Source organism: Arachis stenosperma, chromosome 3 (assembly GCF_014773155.1).
Source record: "Arachis stenosperma cultivar V10309 chromosome 3, arast.V10309.gnm1.PFL2, whole genome shotgun sequence".
Lineage (NCBI taxonomy): Eukaryota > Viridiplantae > Streptophyta > Magnoliopsida > Fabales > Fabaceae > Arachis > Arachis stenosperma.
In genome coordinates, this window is record NC_080379.1 from 42,050,691 (window position 1) to 42,066,704 (window position 16,014).

The window sequence follows — 16,014 nt, forward strand, 5'->3', positions numbered from 1 at the left end:
GGCCATCATTTACCTTGGGTAGGTACTTAGTCTTACTTCATATGACATCTCAGAGGAGGAAAAAGGAGCTTTAAAGCAAAAAACTCTTTGGATATTATCGAGGCTGAAGTCAATGGTTCACCCTATTACATAGCTCATGTAAAAAGGCTCTTCATTTTCTTCCAAAACTGCATTGGCATAGAACTCTTGCACTAGTGTAAGTTCTACTTTCCTAAGTAGGTAGTATAGGATGTTCCACTTTCTTCTTTTTATTTCTCCCAGAATCTGTTTGTGTTCATCAACCTGAAATTGAAATCACACTTTCGAGATCACTATCTTATTAACCATCCAACCCCATAATGATTTTCATGGAACTTGGATCGAAACCTTTCCTCATCATATTCAGAGATAGCTTGTGCCTTTCCTTTTCTTTTCTTGGATGAAGATGCTGCATGCTTAGGGGCCATTATGTGAAAAATGATGGTACTTATAAATTATAATACCAAACTTAAAGGATTTGCTTGTTCCCAAGCAAAAAGGATGAAAGCAAATGAAAAGAAAGGGTTACGAGTGTGTAAAGGATAGTAAGGAGTAAGACTGAGTGATAAGTGAATGGAAATGACTTGTATTTATAGTGAGGTGGGATGGTGAATTGTATGGTAGGAATTGAGAGTGAAGATCGTGTGGTGTGCATATAGAAAGGCTAAGAACAAAATATGTAAGGAAGTGAAGTGATAAGGATAAGATGGGGTGGGTGGTGGCTTTGGTTATGTTGTTGCAGGACACATGCATGAATGACTTATGCATGAAAAGTTGAAAAAGTATGATGACTAATGCTTGAAAAGTTGAAAAAGTGTAAATGATAAGAATGATCGATGCATGTGTATGTGCAGGGTAAGAGTGACAATTGCATGCATGTGGATAGAAGTGAAGGCATGTGAACTATGGTGATCATAAACTGCATGTGAAAGTGCATGTATTTGATTATCATAAATTGTATATGAGAATGCATACATGCATGAGATGATAATAAGCACGTTGCATGTGAGTGCATGAGCAAAGAAAACGATAAACACCTCGGAGACCACAAGAAAAAGGACAAGAGCACAAAGATCCGATCAAGTACGGTGACATTTTCAATGTCTCAGGGAACTTGACATCCGAACCAATCATGGCGTAAGACGTGGCACTCATGCAAGCAACGGAAAACCAGGCATTGGGTCAAACCCGAAAAGGTGGCCCGGCTTTCGTCATGTAGTCTGCTGCAGCCACCAATGTCTCCGCGGTTTTTGTGGACCGTGGAGACATCTTTAGCATGGCAAAGGACTAAGGATAAGCATGCTGGAGAGTAAAATTGGCACCAACCGTGTCATCACAGAGAGCGTTGGAAAGCAGGTTTTAGAGTAATGTTCTTAGCTAGTTACACAAACAACAAAGTTCTCATTAGTAGCTAATATCTGTTTCATGATACTATTTTAAAAAAAAATTAAATTAATAGAATAAGATAGATAAATAATTATATTTTATATCATAATATTTTTCAATCCAACTTAAACAGATAGAAAATATTTATACAAGGATAGATTGGTTACTATTTTTTTAGTGATTATTTTTAATAATTAATTTTAATATATATATTTTTTAAGTATTTGATTTGATCAATGCAAGATTCAACATATTCTAATTCTTTTTTCTCCTACTACAAATATGAACATCTAAAATAATAAGTATGCTATCACTTGATAAGTTTTGATAAAAATAGTTCTCTTGATTCTTCATCTACTTTGTTTTTGTAATTTGTTCCTCTTGTTTTCTGGCTTCTAAATATGTTGTCATTCTCGGAATGTGAAGTTTTCTTTTTCACATTCTATTACTAAGAATCACTTCAACTAAAGACTAATAACCAACTATTTATTGAGTTCATTAAATGAAATATTCCAAGTCTCACATCGAGAGCATGAGGAAATATGTCTGGCATTGAAGTCCCACATCGAATAAAGAGGAGTGTGAGAAGTCTACAAGACGCTATAAAAAGCAAAACACTATAACAATTTAAGGATACTTACCTGGACGGGGTCAATGGGCGAACAAGAAGACCCATGACCTAAGTTGGTGACTTTCATTGCACTTTGGAAGGGTATTAGCCTATGGTTTACCTAAGTGGTAGAGCCTACGTCATAATTTGTGGTAGTGGAGACCTGTGTTCGCGCGGTTCCTATCTAAACTGAATTTAATTATTTAGTTCCTATCTAATCTGAATTTAATTATTTAGTATGGTGAATGATAAAATTGTTTCTTACATTAAATTTGTCAATTTTTGGATTCAATGATAATATTTTTTTTTCATGTACGAGTTAATAGGTTTATAGTTAACTATAGTGATTTCAATTTATTTTTTTTATTGGACTCCTAAAGTATTTCAAGATATTGCATACAATGAAACAATTTAATGTGTTTTATTTTATTTCGAGAAATTGTCACCATCAGCAATAGCAATTGGTAAGTACAAACTCAATGATAATTAACTTATAGTTTAATGTGTTTTATTTTATTTCAAGAGATTGTCACCATCAGCAATGGCAATTGGTAAGTACAAACTCAATGATAATTAACTTATTAATATTTTTTTATACTTGAGACTCCGAGGATTATGTATTCTTTTTTTTTTCCAGATCGTTAGTTTTCCACTCAACCTAAAAGGAGAGTAAAAGTTTACATGGATTTTCAATCCATCTCTTTCGACATTACCATCAAAGATGAACTAAAATCCAACAGTACAACTAAAATATCACAAAAATTTCATAGAAATTGCACAATAATAACAATAACAAATAACAACTTTAGACTCCATAATTCAATGCTGATAATAAGTTTCTTCTCATGTTCAAAATCATCGCCGAACTCTATAATTCTTGTTGCTACAAGATCCATTGCACCTATTTGGCCAAATTGCTCTTAACCATAATCTCCCAATGTCTTTTCATTTTGAATTCCTTCATAGTTTTATATTCCAAAGTCAAGTTCTTGAACATCTCTTATTAGATATCACTTTATTCTTCAAGAATCTTTGCTCCCAATCAGTCTCATTCTTACCTTTAATCCACTCAACCACACATCTATTTTGTAACACTATTTTTATCTCCTATTCTTTCAAATTCATTTCTTCCAAAAGAAATTGGACTGTCATAATTATTTAGGCAAAACACTTATATAAACCATAAGCAACCCACATTTATGTGAATCACCCAAAACAAAAAATATTACGTAAATATCTTCATACATATATTTATGTAAATCAAATTTACTGAATTCAATTTACATATTTTAGTAGTAAATCGAATTAATATTTATCAAATTTCATGAAGTACTACATTTAAACATAAATCGAATCTAGTTGATTTGATTTACTACTACACATCATATATATAGTAAATCAAATCAAGAGGTTGATCTCTCTAATTTATCTATTAATGAATTGCACTACATTATCAAAGATTTTACTGTGAACTCTAAGAAATTCTTTGATAAATATGTTAAATGCAAGAAAGATAATAAAGCATTGTGAGTTAAAAATAATTTTTTATTGGAAAAAGTAAAGGCAACTGAAGCTTGTGATGAAAATTCTTTAAAAGAAGAAAACAATGCTTTCAGAGCTAAATTAAATAAATTCAAACTCAAGTATTTAGTCTCAGTCTCTACTAATTTAATTGCTAAAAATGAAAGGCTGAATGAGAAAATTAACAATCTTAATGAAGACTTAGCAAAATTTGTTCAAGGTTCGCAAAATCTTGACAAATTACTTGCTTGTCAAAAATCCAACTTTGAAAAATCTGGACTTGGATTCAAAGAGGAAAGCAAATCTGTTTTCAAACCAATATTTATAAAATTTGAAGTTTCTTCTTCCAATATTGCTAAGTCAAAAATTTCAAGCAAGCCTCAAAATTTAGCAAAGGAGGAACATTGTTATAAATGTAATAGAAATGGTCATGTTCCTCAACAATGCTTCATATTTCTAAAATCTTTTGGTAATAATAACAAATTGTATAAATTTATTCACGATTACAATGCACTTGAACAACTAAGAAGATTTTACATAAGAGGATCCAAACAGATTTGGATACCTAAGATTACTTGAAGAACATGCAGGTTTGTCTTACATCGAAGAATAAATCGGACATGTGGTATCTTGATAATGGATGTTCAAGGCATATGATCGGAAAGGGGATATTCTTCATCAAACTCAACAAGTATGATGGAGGGTTTGTCACTTTCGGAGATAATAATAAAGGTAAAATAATTGCCATTAGTAAGGTTGGCAAAGATTTTTCTACTTACATTGATAGTGTCTTTTTAATAGATGGGTTAAAGCATAATCTATTGAGCATAAGTCAATTGTGTGACCTTAGAGATGCAGTAACCTTTAGGAAATTAGATTGTAGGGTCATTAATGAAAAAATAGGGGCTATTTTATTTATTGCAAAAAGAAATGACAATGTTTATAGTCTCACACTAGATGATCTTAAGGTTCAAAATGTTATATGTTTCTCTTCAATGGAATCTAAAAAATAGATGTGGCATAAGAGATTAGGGCATGCTAGCATGTTCCAAATCTCTAAGCTTGTTAAAAGAGGCTTATTGAGATGTCTTTTTAACATTAAGTTTGATAAAGACATCACTTGTGATGCTTGTCAAATGAGTAAACAAACAAAAACCTCTTTTAAACCCAAGGAAGATGTCTCTCCTAAGAAACCATTAGAAGTGTTGCATTTTGATCATTTTGGACCAATTAGGACTCAAAGTCTTGGAGGAAAAAGTTATAGAATGGTTATTGTGGATGACTACATTAGGTTTGGTTGGGTGTATTTTCTAGCTCATAAGCATGAAGCATTTTCTGTTTTTGAAAAATTCAGCAAGAAGATTCAAAAAAAAAAAGAGTTCAAAAATTATTTTAATTAGGAGTGATTATGGAAAGTAATTTGAAAACCAACATTTTGAATCCTTTTGTGATGAACATGGCATATCCCGCAACTTTTCTTGTTCAAGAATACCATAACAAAATGGTGTTGTGGAAAGAAGAAATAGAAGTTTATAAGAAATGGCAAGAGCTATGTTGTGTGAATATAAGGTTCCCAAATTCTTATGGACTGAGGCTGTAAGTACAACTTGTTATGTTTTAAATCGAACACTCATAAGAAAGGTTTTGAAGAAAACCCCTTATGAACTTTGGAAAGAACATCCTCCTAATCTCAACTACTTTCATGTGTTTGGTTGCAAGTGTTTTATACTTAATATCAAAGAAAATTTGAAAAATTTGATCCAAGAACACATGAAGATATCTTTCTTGGTTATTCCACAAATAACAAAGCTTATAGAGTTTATAACAAGAACTTTAAGACAGTTGAGAAGACCATGAATGTCACATTCTGTTCTGAGCATTACCTGAAACTGTAGGTCGATCTCGGACGAGATCTGCGGTGGTGGCCAGAGCTGATGTGTCGACTTGTTGGACTTGGTGGTGTTGTTGATCCTTCGTCACCGGAGGGTGGTTGTTCTTGCAAGAGACTCCGATGCTTAAATTAGCACGTGCTTTAGGCAGGTTTTTAGTAGAATCAGAGTATGAGTTATACCTAGGTGCTCCAGTGTATTTATAATAGTGTGGAGTGACCTTTCTGGAGATAAGATAGTTATCTTATCTTATCTTTGAGTGAAGCTATCTTATCTTTAAGGGGATTCGTCTTTTATCTTTCTAGGCCTTAGCTGCCTTTAGATTTGGGTTGTGTCCCTTTGTTTGGGCCTGGTTGGGCCTTTTAGTCGATTTGGCCAAACTCTTTTTAGAAGAGGTCGGGGAGCCTGACCTGAGGAGGTCGGTCGTTTCGCCTTCAATCACCCCAGGTCGCATAGCTCGACCCATGGTATGAAAAGTGCCTCTGCTTGAGCGCGGTCTTTCTTTTGGGGTTGTGTCTTTTTAGACTTTTGATCCCCTTCGGAGAAGTCGAGCTCGAGCATTTTTTGTCGATCTCGTTGTAGAGACTCCTTATTAATGACTTTGAATGCGGAATGTTTCCTATTTAACTACAGTGCACGTTTTGCTCTTCTTAGAAACATGCGAAGGCCAAAGACTCATTAACTCCTTGCCGTTTCCTTTGTTTCCCTCTTTGTATCTCATTTTGAATTTCAAAGCCTCCTCTTTTATTTTCTCTTTCTCTTTGTTCGCTGCAACCCCTTTTGTTCTTGGATCTTTGTGCCTTCCTTTTCAAAAAGCGATTTTTGGTGTCGTTTCGGTCGTGGCTTTAGTCTCTAATCAGTTATCGTCCCTTCTCCTCTGCAGGTTGGTTTTTCTTTTTCTCTTTTATTTTCCATTCTTTCATGCTTGCGTTGTTGGGCTTAAAAGTTTTAATCTTGTTTGGATTCGTGTTGGAAAGTTTGAATCTTCTGCGTCGTTGTGTGGTGCACGAAATTGCAATAACACTTTTGCAATCCCGCACAACTAACCAGCAAGTGCACTGGGTCGTCCAAGTAATACCTTGCGTGAGCAAGGGTCGATCCCACGGAGATTGTCGGCTTGAAGCAAGCTATGGTTATCTTGTAAATCTTAGTCAGGATATCAGAAATTATCAGGATTGATTGTAAAAAGCAAAGGAACATGAAAGAGGTACTTGTTTTGCAGTAATGGAGAATAGGTTGAGGTTTGGAGATGCTCCATCCTCTGAATCTCTGCTTTCCTACTGTCTTCTTCTTGAAACACGCAAGTCTCCTTCCATGGCAAGCTGTGTGTAGGGTTTCACCGTTGTCAGTGGCTACCTCCCATCCTCTCAGTGAAAGCGATTGCATATGCTCTGTCACAGCATAGCGGAATTCATCTGTCGGTTCTCAATCAGGCCGGAATAGAATCCAGTGATTCTTTTGCGTCTGCCACTAACGCCCCGCCTTCAGGAGATTGAAGCACGTCACAGTCATTCAATCATTGAATCCTACTCAGAATACCACAGACAAGGTTTAGACCTTCCGGATTCTCTTGAATGCCGCCATCAGTTCTAGCTTATACCACGAAGATTCCGATTAAAGAACCCAAGAGATATCTACTTAATCTAAAATAGAACGGAGGTGGTTGTCAGTCACACGTTCATAGTTGAGAATATGATGAGTGTCACGGATCATCACATTCATCCGGGTTAAGAGCAAGTGATATCTTAGAATGGAAGCAAGCATGATTGAATAAGAAACAGTAGTAATTGCATTAATCCATCAAGACACAGCAGAGCTCCTCACCCCCAACCATGGGGTTTAGAGGCTCATACTGTGGAAAGAAACGTGTAAGAAATGTTATGAGGTCATAAGATACAGATACAATGTCAAAAGATCCTATAAATAGTAAACTAGTGTCCTAAGGTTCACAGAAATGAGTAAATGACAGAAAAATCCACTTCCGGGCCCACTTGGTGTGTGCTTGGGCTGAGCAATGAAGGAATTTCGTGTAGAGACCTTTTCTGGAGTTAAACGCCAGCTTTCATGCCAGTTTGGGCGTTTAACTCCAATTTTTATGCCAGTTCCGGCGTTTAACGCTGGAATTTCTGTAGGTGACTTTGAGCGCCGGTTTGAGCCATCAAATCTTGGGCAAAGTATGGACTATTATATATTTCTGGAAAGCCCAGGATGTCTACTTTCCAATGCCGTTGAGAGCGCGCCAATTGGGCTTTTGTAGCTCCAGAAAATCCACTTCGAGTGCAGGGAGGTCAGAATCCAACAGCATCTGCAGTCCTTTTCAGTCTCTGGATCAGATTTTTGCTTAGGACCCTCAATTTCAGTCAGAAAATACCTGAAATCACAGAAAAACACACAAACTCATAGTAAAGTCCAGAAAAGTGAATTTTAATTAAAAACTAATAAAAATATACTAAAAACTAACTAAAAGATACTAAAAACATACTAAAAACAATGCCAAAAAGCATACAAATTATCCGCTCATCACAACACCAAACTTAAATTGTTGCTTGTCCCCAAGCAACTGAAAATCAAAATAGGATAAAAAGAAGAGAATATACTATAGACTCCAAAATATCAAAGAAACATAGCTCCAATTAGATGAGCGGGACTAGTAGCTTTTTGCCTCCGAACAGTTTTGGCATCTCACTCTATCCTTTGAAGTTCAGAATGATTGGCATCTATGAGAACTCAGAACTCAGATAGTGTTATTGATTCTCCTAGTTAAGAATGATGATTCTTGAACATAGCTAGTGTATGAGTCTTGGCTGTGGCCCAAAGCACTCTGTCTTCCAGTATTACCACCGGATACATACATGCCACAGACACATAATTGGGTGAACCTTTTTAGATTGTGACTTAGCTTTGCTAAAGTCCCCAATTAGAGGTGTCCAGGGTTCTTAAGCACACTCTTATTGCTTTGGATCACCACTTTATTTCTTTCTTTTTCTTTTCTTCTCCTCTCTTTTTTTTTTTTCGAAATTTTTTTTTGTATTCACTGCTTTTTCTTGCTTCAAGAATCATTTTGATGATTTTTCAGATCCTCAATAACAGTTCTCTTTCTCCTCATTCTTTCAAGAGCCAACAATTTTAACATTCTTAAAACAACAAATTCAAAAGACATATGCACTGTTCAAGCATTCATTCAGAAAACAAAAAGTATTGTCACCACATCAAGCTAATTCAACTAGTTTCAAGGATAAAATTCGAAATCCTGTACTTCTTGTTCTTTTGTGATTAAAGCATTTTTCATTTAAGAGAGGTGATGGATTCATAGGACATTCATAACTTTAAGGCATAAATTTTATTAATTATGAACTAAGAACAAGACTCAAATATAGATATAAGATGAGACTAAAATAAAAAAATAGAAAACAAAACAAGAAAAACGAAAAAAATTAGGCTCCTAATGATAGAGGTTTTCACAGAGTTAGGACTCAACAACCTTGATTTTGAGAAGTGGATGCTCCCTCAGCTTGAGAGGAGAGCTTTTGGCGCTTCATCTCTTGGATTTCACGCCCCTGCTTCTCTTGTTCCTTCAGCAATTTGCAGAGCATGCAGTTCTGATTCTGCTGTTCTTCCATTGACTTCTTGGTGATTGGGTGTTCAATGGGTATGAACTCATCTACTCCCATCTTTACCCCAGCCTCTTTACAGAGCAAGGAAATCAAGCTTGGGTAAGCCAGTTTGGCTTCAGTGGAATTTTTATTTGCAATTGTGTAAATCTCACAAGCAATCACATGATGGACCTCCACTTCTTTTCCAAGCATAATGCAATGAATCATCACTGCCCTCTTGATGGTGACCTCAGAACGGTTGCTAGTGGGCAATATGGAACGCCCAATAAAGTCTAGCCAACCTCTTGCAATTGGCTTGAGGTCTCCCCTCTTGAGTTGGTTTGGGACACCCTTAGAATTGGTTATCCACTTAGTCCCAGGGAGGCATATGTCCTCTAGAACTTGATCCAACCCTTTATCTACTCTCACCATCCTCCTATTGAAGGAGTCAGGATCATCTTGCAGTTGAGGCAATTTAAAGATTTCTCTTATTTTGTCCAGATGGAAGTACATAACTTTCCCTCTGACCATAGTTCTGTAGGTATGGTAAGCGGTTCCAGTCATTCTCTGCTTATCTGTTAGCCACAGATTTGAGTAGAATTCCTGAACCATGTTCCTTCCAACCTTTGTCTCAGGATTGGTTAGAACTTCCCATCCTCTGTTTCGAATTTGCTCTTGGATCCCCGGATATTCATCTTCTTTCAGATCAAATTTAACTTCCGGGATCACTGACCTCAGACCCATTATTTTATGATAATGGTCCTCATGTTCTTTAGTTAAGAACTTCTCTTGATTCCAAAGATTCTTTGGATTATTCTCTTTCTTGCCTCTTAAATTGGTTTGTTTTCCCTTAGGAGCCATGATATTGATGAATCTTGGCTTAGTGATCACGGAAAAGCACACCAAACTTAGAGGTTTGCTTGTCCTCAAGCAAAAGAAGAGAAAGAGGAAATTCGAATGGTGTGGGTAAAGGGGGTTCCAAACGTGAATTTATAAGGGGAGGGAGAAGGGATTTCGAAAAAATAAGAATTTGAAAGAAAATTTGAGAAGATATGGAGAGAAATTGAGAAAAGGGTGAGTTTTTGAAGAAGATTTGGGATTAATTTGAAATAGATTTGAAGAATGGTTTTGATTTGTGAAGATTTGAAAGTGAATGATGAAAGGTTGAAGTGCATTTATGTAGAAGAGTATGGTTAAAAAGAGGAAAGTTTGAAAAAAATTGAGTTGAAAACAAAAATGTGGTCCCCCCACCTTTCTGGCGTTAAACGCCCAGAATGGCACCCATTCTGGCGTTTAACGCCCATTTGCTACCCCTTTTGGGCGTTTAACGCCCAGCCAGGTGCCCTGGCTGGCGTTAAACGCCAGAAATCCTTTGTCACTGGGCGTTTTTCCAAAACGCCTAGGACGCTGCACACCTGGCGTTAAACGCCCAGAATGGTGCCCATTCTGGCGTTTAACGCCCAAAATGGTACCATTACTGGCGTTAAACGCCCAGAATGGTGCCCATTCTGGCGTTTAACGCCCAAAATGCCCCTTACTGGCGTTTTTTCGCCAGTAAGCTTATTTTCTCTGCTTTTTGAGCTGAATCCTTCTGTAACTCTGTGAATTCCTTCATTTTTGATACTTGCCTTTGTAAGAACAATTCATACAACTTTCTAATGACTGGGTTGCCTCCCAGCAAGCGCTTCTTTACTGTCTTTAGCTGGACTTTTACTGAGAATCACTCAAGCCTCAGTTTTGAGCATTCCTGCTCAAAATTTCCTTCAAGATAGTGCTTGATTCTCTGTCCATTTACAATGAACTTTCTGTCAGAATCAGTATCCTGAAGCTCAACATATCCATATGGTGAGACTCCTGTAATCACATACGGACCCCTCCTCCGGGATTTGAGTTTTCCTGGAAACAGTTTGAGCCTAGAGTTGAAGAGTAGAACCTTTTGTCCTGGCTCAAAGACTCTGGTTGACAACTTCTTGTCATGCCATTTCTTTGCCTTTTCCTTATAAATTTTTGCATTTTCAAAGGCATTGAGTCTGAACTCCTCTAGCTCATTTAGCTGGAGCAGTCTTTTCTCACCAGCTAACTGTGCATCCATGTTTAGGAATCTGGTTGCCCAGTAGGCTTTATGTTCCAGTTCCACAGGCAAATGACAGGCCTTCCCATACACCAGTTGGTATGGAGAGGTGCCTATAGGAGTCTTGAATGCTGTTCTGTATGCCCACAGAGCATCATCCAAGCTCTTTGCCCAATCCTTTCTTCGGGCTATCACAGTCCGTTCTAGGATTCTTTTTAGCTCTCTGTTGGAGACTTCTGCTTGCCCATTCGTCTGTGGGTGATACGGAGTTGCCACTTTATGGCTAATTCCATATCTAACCATAGCAGAGTATAGCTGTTTATTGCAGAAATGAGTGCCCCCGTCACTGATTAGCACTCTGGGGACGCCAAACCTGCTGAAAATGTTTTTCTGGAGGAATTTCAGTACGGTTCTGGTATCATTAATGGGTGTAGCAATTGCTTCTACCCACTTAGATACATAGTCCACTGCCACCAGAATATAAGTGTTTGAGTATGATGGTGGGAATGGTCCCATGAAATCAATTCCCCATACATCAAACAATTCTATCTCTAATATCCCTTGTTGAGGCATGGCATATCCGTGAGGCAGGTTACCAGCTCTTTGGCAACTGTCACAGTTACGCACAAACTCTCAGGAATCTTTATAGAGAGTAGGCCAGTAGAAGCCGCACTGGAGAACTTTAGTGGCTGTTCGCTCACTTCCAAAATGTCCCCCATACTGTGATCCATGGCAGTGCCATAGGATCCTTTGTGCTTCTTCTCTGGGTACACACCTGCGGATCACTCCGTCAGCACATCTCTTAAAGAGATATGGTTCATCCCAAAGGTAGTACTTGGCATCTGAAATTAGCTTCTTTCTCTGCACATAACTGTACTCCTTGGGTATGAACCTCACAACTTTATAGTTTGCAATATCTGCAAACCATGGAGCTTCCTGAATGGCAAAGAGTTGCTCATCTGGGAAAGTCTCAGAGATCTCAGTAGAAGGGAGGGACGTCCCAGCTACTGGGTCTATCCGGGACAGATGATCAGCCACTTGGTTCTCTGTCCCTTTTCTGTCTCTTATTTCTATATCAAACTCTTGCAGAAGCAACACCCATCTTATAAGCCTGGGTTTTGAATCCTGCTTTGTGAGTAAGTATTTAAGAGCAGCATGGTCAGTGTACACAATCACCTTTGATCCCACTAGGTAGGATCTAAACTTGTCAATGGCATAGACCACTGCAAGTAATTCTTTTTCTGTGGTTGTGTAATTCTTCTGTGCATCATTTAGAACACGGCTAGCATAATAAATGACGTGCAAAAGCTTGTTATGCCTCTGTCCCAACACTGCACCAATGGCATGATCACTGGCATCACACATTAATTCAAATGGTAATGCCCAATCTGGTGCAGAGATGACTGGTGCTGTGACCAGCTTAGCTTTCAGGGTCTCAAATGCCTGCAGACACTGTGTGTCAAACACAAATGGTGTGTCAGCAGCTAACAGGTTACTCAGAGGTTTAGCAATTTTCGAAAAATCCTTAATAAACCTTCTGTAGAATCCTGCATGCCCCAGAAAGCTTCTGATTGCCTTAACATTGGCAGGTGGTGGTAATTTTCAATTACCTCTACCTTTGCCTTATCCACCTCTATTCCCCTGCTTGAAATTTTGTGCCCAAGGACAATTCCTTCAGTCACCATAAAGTGACATTTCTCCCAGTTTAAAACTAGGTTAGTCTCTTGGCATCTTTTCAGGACAAGTGATAGGTGGTTAAGACAGGAGTTGAATGAGTCTCCATATACTGAGAAGTCATCCATGAAGACTTCCAGAAATTTCTCTACCATATCTGAGAAGATAGAGAGCATGCACCTCTGAAAGGTTGCAGGTGCATTGCACAGACCAAAAGGCATCCTCCTATAGGCAAACACGCCAGAAGGGCAGGTGAATGCTGTTTTCTCTTGGTCCTGAGGATCTACTGCAATTTGGTTGTAGCCTGAATAGCCATCCAAAAAGCAGTAGTAATCATGACCAGCTAGTCTTTCTAGCATTTGGTCTATGAATGGTAAAGGAAAATGATCCTTTCTGGTGGCTGTATTGAGTCTTCTGTAATCAATACACATGCGCCATCCTGTAACTGTTCTTGTAGGAACCAGTTCATTTTTTTCATTATGAACCACTGTCATGCCTCCCTTTTTGGGAACAACTTGGACAGGGCTCACCCAAGGGCTATCAGAAATAGGATAAATAATCCCAGCCTCTAGTAACTTAGTGACCTCTTTCTGCACCACCTCCTTCATGGCAGGATTTAGCCTCCTCTGTGGTTGAACCACTGGTTTGGCATTATCCTCCAACAGGATCTTGTGCATGCATCTAGCTGGGCTAATACCCTTGAGATCACTTATGGACCACCCAAGAGCTGTCTTGTGTGTCCTTAGCACTTTAATCAGTGCTTCCTCTTCCTGTAGATTTAAAGCAGAGCTTATAATCACTGGAAAGGTGTCACCCTCTCCTAGAAATGCATATTTCAGAGATGGTGGTAGAGGTTTGAGTTCAGGTTTGGGAGGTTTATCCTCCTCTTGAGGAATTTTCGAAAATTCCTTTACTTCCTCTAGTTCTTCTTGATCAGGTTGAGCATCTTTGAAGATGTCCTCAAGCTCTGATTCTAGGCTTTCAGTCATATTGATCTCTTCTACCAGAGAGTCAATAATGTCAGCGCCCATGCAGTCCTCTGGTGTGTCTGGATGCTGCATAGCTTTTACAGCATTTAACTTGAACTCATCCTCATTGACTCTCAAGGTTACTTCCCCCTTTTGTACATCAATGAGAGTTCGTCCAGTTGCTAGGAAAGGTCTTCCTAGAATGAGAGTTGCACTCTTGTGCTCCTCCATTTCCAGCACCACAAAGTCAGTTGGAAAGGCAAATGGCCCCACCTTGACAATCATGTCCTCTATTATGCCTGATGGGTGTTTAATGGAGCCATCAGCAAGTTGGAGGCATATCCTAGTTGGTTTGACTTCTCCAATCAACCCAAGCTTTCTGATAGTGGATGCAGGTATTAGATTGATGCTTGCTCCAAGATCACATAAAGCTGTCTTGGTGCAATTGCCTTCTAATGTGCATGGTATCAGAAAGCTTCCAGGATCTTGAAGCTTTTCTGGTAAGCTTTTTAGAATGACTGCACTGCATTCTTCAGTGAGAAACACTTTTTCAGTTTCTCTCCAATCCTTCTTATGACTTAAGATTTCCTTCATGAACTTAGCATAAGAAGGTATTTGCTCAAGTGCCTCTGCAAAAGGAATCTTTATTTCAAGAGTCCTTAAATAGTCTGCAAAGCGGGCAAATTGCTTATCCTGTTCCGCTTTGCGGAGTTTCTGAGGATAAGGCATCTTGGCTTGATATTCTTCAACCTTAGATGCTGCAGGTTTATTCCTTACAGAAGTGGTTGAAGAAGCCTTGTTAGAGGGATTACTGTCAGCACTCTCAGGTGTCTGATTTTCCCTTGGCGTTTGGACGCCAGGATTGGGTGGAAAATGGGCGTTTAACGCCAACTTTTCCCCCTTTTCTGGCGTTTGAACGCCAGAACTGGGCAAGGAATGGGCGTTTAATGCCAGTTTTCCTTCCCTTTCTGGCGTTTGAACGCCAATATTCCTCTCTGGGCTCTTACTGTCCTCAGAGGGATTTTGAACAGTGGTTTGATTGTCCTCTGTCAATTGTTCCTTGTTTGGCTTTTTGCTCTTTTGAACATTGTTATTCAAGGTCTTTCCACTCCTTAATTGAACTGCTTGACACTCCTCTGTTATTTGTTTAGATATTTGCTGTTTTGCTTGATTCAACTGTAGTTCTATGCTCTTATTAGCAACTTTAGTTTCATGGAGCATCTCTTTGAATTCTGCTAACTGTTCTGTCATCAGGAGCAATTGTTGATTAAGCTCATTCATCTGTTCTTGAGGATTAGGATCAGTGACTAATGCCATGACTTCCTCCTTTGGAACGAACTCATTGTTAGAATACAAGTATTGGTTTCTAGCAACAGTGTCTATAAGCTCTTGAGCTTCTTCAATTGTCTTTCTCATGTGTATAGATCCACCAGCTGAGTGGTCTAAAGATATCTGAGCTTTTTCTGTAAGCCCATAGTAGAAAATGTCTAACTGGACCCACTCTGAAAACATTTCAGAGGGACATTTCCTTAGCATACCTCTATACCTCTCCCAGGCATTATAAAGGGATTCATTATCCTCTTGTTTAAAGCCTTGGATGTCCAGCCTTAGCTGTGTCATCCTCTTTGGAGGGTAAAAATGATTCAGGAATTTTTCTGACAACTGTTTCCATGTCTTTATGCTTGCTGTAGGTTGGTTGTTCAACCATCTTTTAGCTTGATCTTTTACAGCAAATGGAAATAGTAATAGTCTGTAGACATCCTGATCCACCTCTTTATCATGTACTGTGTCAGCAATTTGCAAGAACTGTGCCAGAAACTCAGTAGGTTCTTCCTGTGGAAGACCGGAATACTGGCAATTTTGCTGCACTATGATAATGAGTTGAGGATTTAGCTCAAAGCTGCTTGCTTTGATGGGAGGTATACAGATGCTACTCCCATATGCAGCTGTAATGGGGTTAGCATATGACCCCAGAGTCCTTTTGGACTGATTAATTCCACTTAAGTCCATGATGGACAAAAGGGAAATGATAATGATTGTAAAGAGATAAATTTTGTTTATTTTTATTTTTTTTTTGAAATAACCGAAAAAATCAAAATAAAATAAAATAAAATAAGAGAAAAATAAAATAAAAATTCGAAAATTGAAAATAAAATAAGATCAATGTAAATTGAGAACTGAATCAATTAGTAAAAAAAAAATTTTGAAAACAGCAATTAAAAAGATATGATTGAAAAATTTTTATGAAAGAGATTTGATTTTTTAAAAGGAGGAAAGAGAAAAA

At 38.0% G+C, this 16,014-nt stretch overlaps 1 non-coding gene across 1 annotated transcript; it reads left to right on the forward strand.

Moving 5' to 3' along the window:
• Positions 1-2,037: 2,037 nt before the first annotated feature.
• On the forward strand, positions 2,038-2,198 carry LOC130972039 (U1 spliceosomal RNA). Its single transcript, XR_009083241.1, has one exon. It is a non-coding gene; the product is annotated as a U1 spliceosomal RNA (small nuclear RNA).
• Positions 2,199-16,014: the final 13,816 nt, after the last annotated feature.